At 42.1% G+C, this 15384-nt stretch overlaps 1 protein-coding gene across 1 annotated transcript in view; it reads right to left on the bottom strand.

Moving 5' to 3' along the window:
- ankrd11 (ankyrin repeat domain 11) overlaps positions 1-15384 on the bottom strand; it is a 123050-nt gene that overhangs the window by 88870 nt on the left and 18796 nt on the right. Inside the window, exon 2 of the mRNA XM_034679934.1 lies at positions 2109-2188. The gene's annotated coding sequence lies outside the window, so the exon portion shown is untranslated. The remainder of the gene's footprint in view (positions 1-2108; positions 2189-15384) is intronic.

The following is a 15384-nucleotide window of genomic DNA, read 5'->3' as shown; positions in this document are numbered from 1 at the left end:
TAAGCTTTGTGATCGGTTTCCTTGGTTTCCACCGACAGTAAGCAGATATAGGCTGCTAAAAGATGTAAACAGTAGCAGCTCTTGCTGGTGCACAGCCACAGGCGCACAGACACAAGAGAGGTGGGTGGGAGGAGCGGAAGAGCGAGCCAGAGACTGAGGGAGAGAGAGATGACTTTGTGCAAAGGGGGGTGAGCTAGTATTGCTGCAGTTGGTGAGGACTGAATATGAAATATAGAAAATCCCTTTTTACTGAATTGATTAAAAAGATCTGATTCCTTTTTTTTTGCATCTGTGATTAATAGAATGTGATAACTTAGGGCTGCATAGCATGTGAAAGGAATACCATGTGGATTTTATGTACAAAGACTGAGTCCACAGGATCTGCCGTGACTCACGATGGCTAGCTGACTCTGGCTATCTCATAAAAGTGCATCTACTAAAGACTCTGCAAAGTGTTCTCTCAGTTGACCCATCAGTGGGTGGACTCTCTATTATTCAGTCCCTGGGTAGCCAACTCATCTAACGAGCTGTCTGTGAATATCAGCCTGATGTCAACACAAACATTGCAGATGATTTTTATTTTCTACCTTCCCTGTGATGACAGAGGTGACACCCTGGACTGAGTGAAACAACAAGCACACATGTACCTGCACTGGATGGTATTCTTAAAAAATCTGCATGCTGTGCTGAGCTGCTATCGTTTTTTGCTCTGCTGTTTGGCACATGAAGGTTTTTAAAAATAAAGATGTGCCATGATTTATTTATATTTCTAACCACAGACATGCCCTCAATTTAGCACAAAACATGTATTTGACACAATTTTATCTAAAAGGAAACGCCAGTGTTGTTCACTTGCTGTGCTTAAAACAGATTTAGTCTTCTTGGATAAATTTGGAGAAGCACTTTATCCTCACCTTCTGTTAGTGTCATGCACATGACCTAGATACAAAAAGTGAACACGCATCCATAACGTTGTGATTTCATGTTTAAACACCAGACATGAGGCTTATTTTTATGATACTCTGTCAGCTGCAGAAGAGGTGATTTTAATGCATGTATACCTGTAATTCTTACTCCTTTGGGACTGACAAGCCTCCGCAGGAAATTACATCTATGATTGCAGCTTCCAAGCAAAAGCTGTGTTTTAGCATGTTTGATGTCCTCGCTTGTATACCATCTCAAAAGCTTGATCGGCGATGAGCTTTCAACACAGGAAATTTGTCCTCTTTGAACGATTGAGTATCTGCATGTGCAGGACTTTCAGCTACATTCACAGACAGGAAGATGTATTTTTTATGGTATGCACTGCATTTGTGAGCGAGAAAGAAAGAGGATAATGGAGGGCTTTTGTCAGACACAAGCTAGTTCTGCACTACAGAAGCTCTGACCTAGTTTTCACAGTCTCTAACTCATCCACATATATACACAGGCACACAGCATCTGACAAAGGGACAGGAAAACAGAGGTTAGGCATGCACTAAGCCCTGTTCTTAATACATGCATTCCAGTGGATAGACTTCAGTGCTGCTGCGCTTTCAGCCTGCCTGTTGGTACAAGCAACTACGGCGTACACAGTCTACTGCACGACTGACAATGAAGGGTAGAGCCTGATGCTTGCAGTATGCAACCACACATGTATACAAGTTCTCTCAAGTACAGACAGTCTGTCTTTAGACCAGCTTCAACTAAAAGAATAACTCACTTTGGGTTAGGCAAGGGCCGGTTAGGCTGTCTTATGTTCAGTGGTTGCAATTATATCATTTAGAAAGCTTAAGAAAGTCCTGTGTGCAAGATGTCACGTGCTGCACACTTACACAAATGTAATCTCACAAAGCATTGAAGCTTAGATATGACAGGTAACATCAAATATGTCATGTAAGAGAGACCGTAAAAAGACTGATGTGCTCATTTCAATTTCAATGCTGCCTGTTTCTGAGTATTGTATTCACAAGGACGCACACAGAGTACAGCACCATGCATACCATGTACAAGAACTGCTAGCACAAACAGATAGAGCCGAAAATACATCCTTTTAAGAATCAAGTCCTCTGCTTCAAGGGTTTCCTGTATCAGCATGTCGTGCGATATTGAAAAGACAATCAACATACCGATTCCATGGCTGTGGGAGAATGGCAGTGGGCTAAAATCCAACTAGAAAAACACCTGCCGCTGCAGACTCCACAGAATCCTGAAAGACAAGATGGAAACAATACAGAGCGTTAATTATGGGACAGCACAAGCAGTTTCACATTCCTCTCCACTGAAAGGTATTGGGGTTGATGCAGACAGTCATGTTTTGGCTCCCAGCGTCGGTTCTGTCACAGTTGCTGGGCGAGCTGTGAAAGGCTTATGGAAGAGCATGATATAGAGAGACAGATGCATTTGGTCTACTTTCTTTTCCCCACAACCCAACATCAGCTACTACAGACTTGGCCATAATTGTAAATGACAAAACCCTGAACGCAGTCCTCATGCTATCTTTTATGAGAAATTAAAGTTAGCATGTGCTACCTGCAAAATACAAACGAGATGTTTGTTTTGATGAGCAAAAATAACGGATTTACACATAACATTGCATATGTGTTTTTCTTATTCTCCTGTGTAATGTTCAATTCAAGCAGCAACCTTTGGTTTTGAGAAATAGAGCCGATGCAAAGTGCTTGAGGCTGGCTCCAGAAATACCAGAAACCACATACACATCCATTCAAAATAGCTGATCTTTACAGCAGAAATAAACATGTTTACAGCCTGGTTAAAAAAAAAATTGGGTCTGATAGCTAGCATCCATCTGGCCATTGGCACATTCTGTAGATATGAAGATATGAAGGTGTTAAAATGACGAGTTTTTCATAACTAGGGGCATGGCTCACTTGATTGACAGGTGGGCACACTGTAGCTGTTAGTGAGGAGGGTAAAAGCCCACCACAACTCCACGTCTTTGCTTCGTGTTAGGTTGTCTGAAAGTTAGGCTGAGTCAGCATTTCCATTATGGATGACATCACTGGGGCTACGTCCATGTATTAAACCATCTAGGATTCAATTCACCACTCAGCAGCAGCTAGGAATCCATGTAACTAGTATTGAAGCTGTTTGACAACAACAACCCCTTTTATGCTGGCAAATTTAAATTTGTCGAAGTCTAAACTGAAATATCATAACATCAAATCAGTAGAACTGATCTTTTTGTCATGTTCAATTTGCTCAAATAGGAAATAATCCGTGAACAGAGGCAGTAAAAGTTGGTTGCCCATCAACATTAAGCAGGGTTAGCTAACTGAAGCTGACATTAGCCACTAACAGAACCCAATGTGTGGCCAAATGGAATACAAGACCACCCAATGTAAAGAGCTTGGACCCAGCATCCCAGTCCTGCTCATGTTCCCAACCTCTCTGGCCAGTTGCCCTTCCCCCAGTCCCTTCCCAGCTATGAGGGCAAGGGTTTATCAGGATTTAAGAGGCAGGACATGGGGGGAGGGGTTTAACAGAGGCCCAGTGTTGGGCCGGACTGGTGACATTCCAGACTCAATATGAACCCACACATTTGTTCCATCACTCTGGTATTAAGGCATCACAAGGGGGCTGAAGGAAGACGGACACTCAGTAGCAACTAGCTGCTTTAACCGGATGGGATTTTAAAAAGACAGCGGCAACATCTCATTCTACATGAACGTCTCTATGTGTTAGCTTAATATGTTAGCTTAGTTTCTATGTTAGCTTAAAGATAATATCAAATAAGACCCTTCATGGTGGGTTTTACAGTAAATAGTACAAAGGCTTATAGTAAAGTCAGAGTGGCAGGTGGGTACGCGGGACAGGATTAAGGCCAGACCTTACTAGGATGGCCTTAGTGGTAAGGAGGATGATGATGGTAGTTGTTGTTTGCAGTGGAGTGGAACCTGTGGGGCTTTCCCAGCGGGAAGCACAGGATTGAAGGATTGTAATAATCCAGCTAGGAAGCAGGACACCACCTACCCAGCAGAGTTTGGGAGACAACATGCAGACCTTTCCCTTTGATGATGATCGTCTACAGAAACTACATAGAGAGTCCAAAACGTAACCCTACTTTTGGTAGACCAAGGTTAGTCTCCAGCTCATAGCTGCACAAAGAGGCATGACTGCTCTTCAACAAAATATAAGGCACCGTATTATGGTGCATAGTTTCCTGACATGCAAACAAAAACCACTCATGGAAAAAGACAAACATAACTAGAGTTTAAAAAAAAACTGATGTGAACTTCACTCCAAAGCGACACCTCATTTTGCATCTTAGCTTACAAAATCTTAAAGGGCATTGTACAACGTCTCCTCATGAGGACTAAGGAACGACACACAGCAGTCTCTTTTTAGACCTCAAAGACTTCGATGTTATGAATAACATTACTGAAAGCCAAGGTACAGAGATTCACATCAGGAGCCAGTTGTACCGGCTCATTTCAAGGTCTAGAATGAAGGGAGCTCTGTTCAACCGGTTTTGCTTGTGCACAACTGAGTGCAATATCATGAATGCTTTCCATCTAAATGTGCAACACTATTTAAATCAATATTGTGGTCCACTTTCCTATGACAGCTGGCTTTTAACTCCACCTTCTAGAGAGGCTTTTCAAACAGCTTTACCCACTTGAGCCTTGCGATGGGGTCCAACAATACGTCATATGTACTAGGTCTTAAACACAACCAAAGCCTTGTGTTTTCACAATAATGAGGCCCTTGTATTTATTCAAGTAGGAAATATCACATTTTAAGCATCCTGGTAGTAAAATGTTTTGAGCCTTAAGATGCAAACAAGTAACTAGGAAGATTCTAAAGGTTCCTCATGTGTCCCTCACAAGTCTCTGTTTTTATGCCCCTAAACTGTAGAACTCTCTGCCTGTGGAAATCAATACAGCTCTCTGGGTGTTTTTAAAAGTAAACTCAAGACATCATTTTCTAATCTGGCTTTTATCCTGGAGAAATTTTATCTCAGCCATGGACTGAATTATTACCAGCATTATTATTGTTTTAGCATCATTTTGATTTTTTTACTTTATTGTTATTTTTTTCTGGTATTAATCTTATTTCATTTCTCTGGTATTTCGCTGATGTGATATTATTGATTTTATTGTGACGATTTTATTGTATTTTTCTGATTTCTGATTTATTTTATTTCATTTTTCTGGTATTTCTCTGATGTGTTTTTATTAATTGTGTTTAATTTTTCTGATATTTCTGATTCTATGTTATTTTCTAATATTATTATTATTATTATTTTTTACCTTTCAGATTTTATTTTATTTTATTGATTTTATTGTAATTATTATTATTTTATTTCAAAGTATTTCATATACTTCTGATATATCCTCTATCTTGTTTTAGCCTTCTACCAATTCAATTGCTGTTGTTGTCTGTCTCTCTGTTCTTTTATGAAGCACTTTGGGCTGCATGTTTTGATGTTTGGAAGGTGCTATATAAATAAAAATGAATTGAGTTGAGATTGTTTGCATTGTTTTAGTTGCTTCCCTTGTCTTGTCTTGTAAATGTAATTGAAAAGACTTGGGGATACGGACAGGATCTTAATCTACTTGACTAAACTAAAAACGTGGTAAAACGTGTGTACACACAAACAGACTGCTGATAGGCCAATATCTCATAAAACATCCCTCCTCAGTCACAAAAAGGACATCATGTTACACTGGTGTTCACTCTGACACATGTCTGTACTGTATGATCAATATAATCTATCTTATATTTATGGGAAAGATGAATGCAAGGGAGCCAGAGAAAATGTCAAAGTTCAAAGATGGAAATTCTGCCGTATGTTGGGCTCCATTTAAGCAGCCCATAGGTTAAAAGCATTGCCTCCATCCTCTGTGAAGCTGAGGCCAAACATTCAGCATCATCATGCATAATTACAGCACATTTCTACTTCTGCATCACCATGACAACATATCTGAATATTTAATTCTTCTGGACGTGTCCCTGTTATTTAACAGCTGAAATATCAGTGGAGCACTTAACTACAATCATCACAGTATCAGAGGTGTTGCGAGGTGGAAGTAAGGAACAAAACGGCTTGACAGAGACCTTCAGCGAGAGTCAGAGGCTGTCTTTGGTGCTAGCTGATCACACGTACAGATATGTGCGCTGGAGTTCAGAGAAGGGCTCTGAAAGAACATTAAGTTGCAACAAAGAGGGACCTATTGCTAATTGCTTTTACATAACTAATGGTTGCAACAGCACTGAAAGTATGGTACATTTCTAATCTACTTTGTCTGGAGCCCCCCGTGTGCTTCAATATCCATCATGCACGATTATGGTATCGGGTTTATGAGTGGAGGTGACCATCAGGAGATGACTGGTGCAATAGACACACCAAAGCCTGCAGACAGACAACAAGACCTCCTGGTGGGGGAAACAATAGAAAGGGGGGACTGCTGGTTCCATGTGTGTAACCAGTGGTGACACATAACGTTTGCCTGTGTGTGTGTGTGTGTGTCAGTGTGTACGTGTGCTGTGGGATTATGGGGAGACAGAGGCTCTAATGCTGGCTTCAGGACACAAGCATCTTTTGTCTTGCTCCCTGTCATTTGGCATCCGATTACAGGAAGAGCTTCCATTTCCGTACTAGTATGCCCGTGACTTCTATATAGGAAATCAGACAATATACCACAAACACTGACCAGCGACACCCCCAGGGCTACCTCCCCAGTGAGCCCTGTGTCTGGTTGTCCTATCACAGGAGAGATCAGAGTCAGCTGAAAGGTGACCTGGAAAACAACAGCAGCGACCTTTGTCTGGATTCATAAAGCACGTCACGGTCCTCACACACATCATAAAGGGACATTAATTCACGCTCACACTGTAATTCTTGCAGCCCCATGGATCATCTCAAACAAAACTCACAGGCTAGCTGGAGTGTGTGGAGTTCATAAGCTGGACACAGTAGGCAGGGGATCGGGTGTGTTTGCACAAAATCTCAACGAGACAAAACTAACATGTAGAGCTGCTGGGATTGATGAAATAAAGCATGTTTACCTAAAGCTCTTCAGTGATATTATATTAACTCAGACTCTGCTGTTTGCTCCCCATCAGAAGCAACATGAAAACAACCCGCAAACGTAACTCACCCTAACACACAAGTCACTGAACCTCTAATGACCACGTCTGCCTCAAGCATCTGTTCTGCTGTGGACTGCCCCGACTGTACTCGCTGTTTTTAGCAGGTTAATAGTGCTTTGGTGTGACTTCAGTCTTGCTGCTTCAGTAGACTGATCCCTTCATATCTTGGTCCCACCAGATCAATACGCAAGAGCACATCGGGGTGGTATTCTGGCTTCACTTCTCACAATGGGGTTGTCCATATTAATATGCAGTCAGTGGGGCAAGCCTACTGACCAGCGTAACAAAAAAAAAAACACAGTTCAGGGTTACAGGAATATCTGCAAGCACACGTCTGGTAAATCACTTTGAAACTTCAACTCTTGTGTCTAAATTCACCGCTCAAACATTGGGATAGAAGAAAGAAATCATGCAGAAGTCAAAGTCTGAAAAAAACAACAATATTTAGCAGTTTTTACTACTTCTGTGAACTTAACTATCTAAACACACACCTTAAACTGGATGTCCTGGATAATGATTCACAACAACAACGCCCTCTTCTCTCGTTGGCTCTCACTACTTGACTTTTTCTTGACACAGTCTACATACAACTTAAGCCTGGTTTACACATGTTGTGTTGTGTTGACCCTACCCAGCAGTGGCTGACACGGACGTGAGCTCTACATTCTTGTGCGTCGATGTGTCTGCGTAGCTCTGCGGTACTACGCCAAAACGCTAAAGGGTAGAGTGGTCTTGATTATAGTCGGGGTCGCCTGTTTGCCTGTTTACATTTTCACAAAGATTCAACATGTATTATGTTAATTAAGAGCTGATACATGTTGTTTATCATACAGCAATAATTACGGGGAAGAATAGAGAGGAGATGTCCAAATGCTAAAGCAGTAAATACAATGCCATTGGGTGGACCAATCCCAGGGCTTGCAGTATGCGTTCTTTGGACTCATAGTTACAATTTGGAGAAGGGGTACGTGAGGCTACGGCATAGATTCGATGCAAAAGTATATACTGGGGATGGGTAGGATTACTCGAGTACTCGAGTACTTGCCATTGACCCCATTATTCGAATAGCATTTTGTTACTCGCGCACCTGGCAAGATAACTTGAACTCATACAGCGTTACATGTGTGACCATTCGCTTTTTGTTTTCGCCTAACTGAATACACTAGGTACGAAAATAATTAACAGGATAGAAATGTAAGACTTCTCCGGCCACGGCTTCAGCTTTAGTACACACCGAGCCAGATTTCAGCAAAAACAACTGTTTTACGGCAGCTACGGCAACTCTCTAGGAACATGTTATTCCACCGAAAGCGAAAGTACAACAAACACAGAACCGTCTGCGACACCTGCGGCATGTCAGTTAAAAAAAATGATGTCTGGAAGTACTTCAAAAAAAACAATGAAGTTAATGTGCAGTGCAAGATATGTGGCGATTAACTTGCATACTATAGAAATACTAGTTTGATGCTTAACCACATACGCTTAAAGCACAAGGAGAAAACAGCGGAGACGGATAACAGGCAGTCACGCATCACGTCTTTTGCTAGCTGTGTTAGCACACGTCATTGTGATGAAACCAGAGCAGAGAAGGTTAGCTTGCTAATAACCAAAATGGTAACTGGAGATATGCTCCCATTAAGCTTTGTGGAAGGAGAAGGCTTCAAAGAGCTGATCGCGATTAGGAAATTTGAGTAATCGATTACAAGGATCACGGTAAATTCCCATCCCTAGTATATGCCAGGCTTAAACTCCAATTTCTAGATGAATACACCATCAAACCGCACCAAACTGATGTCGTCAGCTAACTTGAATCTGTGTTAATCTCAATACATTACCATGTAGCTCAACAACCCGTTCAGCTCATGAGCTTTATTGTGGCAGAGGTGCATCAACGTAGAGAGACTCACTTTTCATATTAAATGCGAGCTGAACCATGTCACGAATGTATAGTACTGCAACTGTTAACGCTTCAACACGATACAACGATGTGCACCAAATACTGCTCCCGATTGTGGACACAGCGCCTAAAATATCTGTGGGTTGGCTGTCACTCAGACTTAATATAGGGTGTGTTCACTGCACTAACCATGACTGAGCTCCTGAGTACTTAACCAAATAAACAATAGGAAGAAGCAGCAGCAGCATCAGATCAGGACGACAGCCTGGGCTCAGTCTGCAGTATGTCAGAGCATCAGGTATCAGAGCTTATTGTTGTATCTTCGCTAATTTGATTCAGTCATCTGCTTTCCTCTGCTCCAACACTGGAGGGGAAATCTGACACTGGAGGGTGTGGGGAGAATGCCAGAGGGGGCAGCTGGGAAGGGGGGGATGGGCCAGGGGGAGGAGAGAAAGAGAAAGAGATGCACACCACACCTCTCCTCTTCAAAAACATCTACATTATTGATAAAGCTCGGCTTCTGCAGGGAGGGACCACAGCTCACTGATCCCTGTGTATCTCAAGCATGAGCAGCCAACACAGACAGCACATCGCCGGCTCTAGCCAAGTCAGTTTACCTCAACACCAAACATGCTGCAGAGAGATAAAGCATCAGCACAGGAGACGGCGATGAGAGGTAATAAAAAGCAAATGCGGAGGTGAGGATGAGACGGAGTGAAAGAGGGAGCAGGGAGTTTAAAAACACGGTCTAGATAGCAACGATAAGAAGGTGAGTTTGTCAGATGGCTGGGATGTGTGGATACACGCTGAACAACAAACTCTCTAAATAAACGCCTGATATTAAATGAAGGCGGAGAAGGAAGGAGGAGGGGGAAGAGAGGGGAGGGGACGAGGGCAGCAATGAGCAGGCAGCAGCAGCAGCACCACCACTCGTGACACAGTTAGCGACAGCGCTTGTTTGTTCGGCACAGCCATGCCGCGGCGAGCTCGCCTCACTCTCCCGCTCAGCTTCTCTCGCTACAAATCTTCAGCTGTTGTCAAGGTAACAGGCTCTCTGGACTGAGAGAAAAAACATATTCACATTCAAAAGATGTCTTTTCAAACGGCCTCAACTTGAAACCTGCATGTGCTCTTAATTTACAGCATGTGCTATTGAAGGTTTCATCAGCTCTCTGTTGTGCAGCTAAGCATACACTTTTATATATTCCATAGATTCTGATACAGCTTGTGTGACAGTAAAGATCCACAGAAACTAAATCAAAGCACAAAAGCTCACAGTAATGCTGCTAAACGAATCCTTGATCTCCACAGGAAGTCAAAAGCCAGCCTAAAGAGTCTCACTGAACGAAACCAATGAAGCAAAGTTATTCATTTAAAGGATTATAATGCGCATAGTGCCCCATTACCCCTCTAGAACACAACGCTCCCAACATGCAGGCCTGCTCATCGTACCTAAAGTCTCTAAAAGTAGTATGGGAGGTCAAGTCTTCAGTTATAAGGACCCTCTCCTCTGGACCAGTCAGGGCCTGGGAGGCAGACACTCTCTCTACTTTTAAGAGTAGGCTTCAAACTTTCCTTTTTGATAAAGCTTATAGTTAGAGCTGGCTCAGGCTTGGACCGGCTCTTAGTTATGCTGCTATAGGCTTAGACTGCCAGGATCCTGTCTTTCTCTCTCTCATCTGTCTGCCTGTCTCTTACTTTAACTCGTCCTTTCCCATTAACATCACTGACCATAGACCTTTCCGGAGTCCCTCAGCTCTCTTGTCTCGTAGGTTCCTCTGGATCTTTGCTGTGGACGTGCCAGACTCCAGCAGCTACAACTACTACTATCCGTCTCACCACTATCATCTCTCTCTATCCCTCTCTCTAACACAGTCTCAGCAGATGTGCGTCTAACATGAGTCTGGTCCTGCTGGAGGTTTCTGCCTGTTAAAGGAAGTTTGTCCTTTCCACTGTAACTTTCTAAATGCAGCAAAGTGCTCTGCTCATGGTGGATTAAGATGAGATCAGACTGAGAAATGATGCAGTGGTGCTCCACCATCAATCCTGGGTGTTGCATAAACATCCCATGCAAAGTATTGAGCATTACATTCATATAATCAAAATTAGTATGCACACAGAGCGATTTATATTTAGTGCAAACTTGTGAAAAAAAATCTATCACACCCCGATCACTATCATCAGATAAAGTTGACGGGTTTTTTCATTCATACTAGTTCAAAAAACAGTAAAAGCAGCGAGCTGTCTTCTTGTGAACTCCCTTTAGGAGCACTGGTTATAGTAATATAATGCTCTTTAGCAGCAGGACACACTCTCCTATGAAATGTTTCAGTCATTGCTTGTTTAAACACACAGCTTCTTTTTGATGCTGCACTTGCAGCAGTGTCGTTACAGCAAAAGAAGTGCTGCATAGACAAAACAGCAGCATGCAGGGGGCCGAGAAAGGGAAGTGGCTAAGGAAGTATTATGTAAGTTGTTTCAAGGATTCATGTACAATTCTAACATTACAACTAGAGAAGTCTGAACAGTCATATCAAAGCAGAATAATGAGGTATCAGCTTGACTAACTCTTCAGGAAATAACATGATGGATTGTTTTTAAAATGCTTTACAAAGGCCACGTCTCATTAGCTTTAAAAACTTCATATCAGATGATGATAACAATATGTCTCCACAGAACTTTCACAACCCCGTGATTCAAAGTGACGGTAGATTGAAACATGTTGCACAAACAATGATTACAAATAATCCTTTATCTTCTTTTACCCAATACTTTATTCATGCATATAAATAAGTAAATGTGTAGAATGTCATAAAACCATGAAAATGCCAATCACAAGTCCCCAATCATAATGTTTTAACTAATATCTAAAATCAATGATCAGCCGTAACATTACGACCCTTTAATATTGTGAAGCTCCCATCCTGTCTCTCTCATAAGGCCAGGGACAAAGCTTCCTCATGCTGATAGACATGGACTCCACTAGACTTCTGAAGGTGTGCTCAGGTATTTGGCAACAACACATTAGCAGCACATCCTTTAACTCCTATAGGTGAGGAGGTGGAGCCTCAGACTTGTTCATCCAGCATATCCCACTGATGTTCAATTTGACTGAAATCAAGTCAACAGGCCACCTTCCTCCATTGCTCTGTGGTGCGGCATTGGCACCATGATGGTTCTTTTCTAATGCATCAAACAGTTCTGACATCTTTCTATTTGTAACTTTATCAGCAATATGAGCTCTAGTACCTCTTCTCTAGGATTGGACCACACAAGCATAAGTAAAGTTTGGTCGCCCATGACCCTGTCACTAATTCACTCATTTTCCTTCCTTCCACTCTTGGTAGATGCTGACCACTGCAAACCAGGAACACCCCGTCCCATAGTCTCTCACATCCTTATGCTTGGCCATCTTTCCTGCTTCGAACACAACTTTGATCACAAAATGTTAACTTGCTGCCGAACTTATGACGACGAGATAACCGGTATTAGTCACGCCATCTGCTGGAGGTCATGATGTTGTGGCTGATGGGTGTATCTCAATTGTAAGATAAGTTTGACCATCATAGTTGCATTTCTTGTCAACTGACTTCTCAAACAACACAGGAGTCATGTATGCACACACTTCAAAGTTCAAAAAAGCTATGTACAAAATATACACTGTACGTCCGTGCACGCACTGAACCTGCAACAGTGCTGGCTTTAAAATAAGCCTTACACTTGCTTGTCACATAGACGTCATGATAGCCTTTGTTATCAACTACGTCTATACTCAAACATACCCTCAAGTGCTGTCCCTAAAATGTAACGGGATGTGATTAATGTTTGTCCCAAGAACACCACAGATTGTCCATGATGTAACTGTGTTAACATATTAATATTCCCACAACAACAGACAGACACAGGCTTCTAATCTGTCTCAGTATCTTTCCATAGAAACACAGACATCTCACACCGTGCTGTCTTAGTTTAGCCGCCACTCTACCTGGAAACAGGCCCATGTATTCATCTTTAACTCATAGAGATGTGCTGGGGGACGTTCAGTCATGTCCCTGCATGCGTGAACATGTTTCATTAAAAAAAAAAGACGTATGATTCTGTGCAATTACTGCACATACTAGTTCAGACTGTTCTGCAGTGCTGATTATTATCCAACTCATGACATTGTAGGGCCCTATGAAATCCATTTTGCTTATTTCAAAATTCCATTTTTTCCTTTTTAATTTTTTAGAATTCTGTTTTTTTACCCTTTACACTCATTTTACCACCATATAGCGTGTGTTTTTTGTGTCAGTTAATAAAATGTCTGTTAATGAAATGCAAAATCCTTAAATTTATTGATGCAATACATCATTGCACAATTTCACCCAGTACTTTAAGTAAAAACATAATGTTGTAGCATAACAATGTACCAATGAGTGCTATAACTACAAAGTGCTTCTCATTTTACATGGTTTCAAGTAAAGTAAATAACTGAATGTAAACACAAGTCCATTTCAGTTGTTTTGTCCATTTCAGCTCATCATAAGTGATTGCCTTAGGACAAGTATTCTAATAGTAGGACTAGCAAGTCCTTGTGAGGCACCATCTCTCTCCATTTAGGTTTCCCACCACCCAGTGACATTACGAGCATAGGGAATGTTTGTCTGGGGAAATGTTTCCGGGTACCGCTCATTTGTGGCAACACCCATGCATCTCCTCACAAACACTCACCGCCCCCTCCCGAAATACACAACATGTCGAAGCGGCCACCAGAAACACCGGCTACATCTTCAAAACAACTACGAAACTCATGATGACAGCATTTCAGTCACATTATGTCAATTTCTGTGATATTTCGAGTTTAACAGTAGATTCCGTTTTTATTGGTCAATTCTGCGATTCCGTGAACGCCGAAATCATAGGGCCCTATAATACTAGTTCAGACTGTTCTGCAGTGCTGATTATTACCTGGATCCTACTTGTGACATTGCAGTAATAGCTGGAGACTGGGATGTGGCAATGAATGCTCCAGAGTGGGCGAGAAACCATCGCCTCGTATGCTGGATTATATCTTAGAGGAAAAGTTTCATCCAATCATCTTGCAATGGAATAGTCAGTGTTTCTAACAATGGCATTATACAGTTAGTGAAGGCCAGGCAGCCTATTCACCGACACTGTGATTTGATTTTCCATCATAAAAGCTTGCTCTGTCATTCAGCTGCACACACACACACAACCTGAGCGCTTCCACAGTTCTGCCATTTGTCATTTTCTGTTGCCATGGCTGCAGTGAAAGACACAGCTCTGTGAATGTTGGAAATGGAGGGGTAGCTGCACATGGTACATTATCGACATCAACACCCCGCACATGCTCTAACACCACAGAACAAGTCGACTGTGTTGGTTCTGAAAGCCTGCGGCCATCCGCTCACCCACACAAATCTCAGCCGGTTGAAAAGTAGGCATTTAATAAATATCTCTGGCTGACACACATTGTCTCCACAAATATACTAAATCATGCATCCAGATACAACGCCAGCAAGTCCACACACACAGATGTGCATCTCAGATTTGTATCAATGTACATTATTCATCTAAAAACACAACATGCCTCAAAGTCATGCATGTTCATGAAGATGATCTGGGAAGACTTGCTGCTAACACACAGAGTATCATACACTGTAAAAGCATACACAGATTACATCAACCCCCAAATGTTGTTTGGAATTTTCATGTGCGTTCAATAATTTGTCAGACGATGGTTTCCACAATTAAAATTGAACGACGTCTGCTTCACACTGCAGCAGTCGCAGAAAAAGAGCGGAAGCAACGACTAGATTTCAATTCAAGGCTGTGGTGAAGAGTTGAACGTTAAAGATCACAAGGAGACAGGACAGGAAGGAGATGGCAGACCAGGCGACATCTTTTGGACTGCACAAGACCAACAAAACGTAATCCAGATCTTCCACAATGTCGCCTTGCACAAGTAACTATATGTCATCTACAGTCGCTTTTGCCAGGAGTCTTGTGAATTTTACCGTCCCTCTCTTGTCGACTCAAATCGTGCTCTGGTTTGTTGTCAAGCTTTCACCAAAATCCAAGCTGATGCAACACAACCTCTACACAGCTAAGGATGCATCAACAATCCTGTGATTATAAGCAACCAGGCTGTGACTTGTTTCCTACATGTAGGAGCTTTGGTTAACTAAAAATGTACCATGCACAAATAATCCAGCTTGGTGCACGATGTTCCTGTCACCTGGATGTGGAGCCACGTCAGACCCGTCTTTCACTGTATTCTGCTAGCTGTACCTCTACATCGTTCAGGCACAAACACTCCAGAGGTTCTTCTTACAGATTTCTCATTCTGCCATCATGAGAGAGCCGTCTACACACTAGAGCAAAGTGTG

This window comes from Notolabrus celidotus, chromosome 3, assembly GCF_009762535.1.
Source record: "Notolabrus celidotus isolate fNotCel1 chromosome 3, fNotCel1.pri, whole genome shotgun sequence".
Lineage (NCBI taxonomy): Eukaryota > Metazoa > Chordata > Actinopteri > Labriformes > Labridae > Notolabrus > Notolabrus celidotus.
This window is presented reverse-complemented; position numbering and strand designations above follow the sequence as displayed.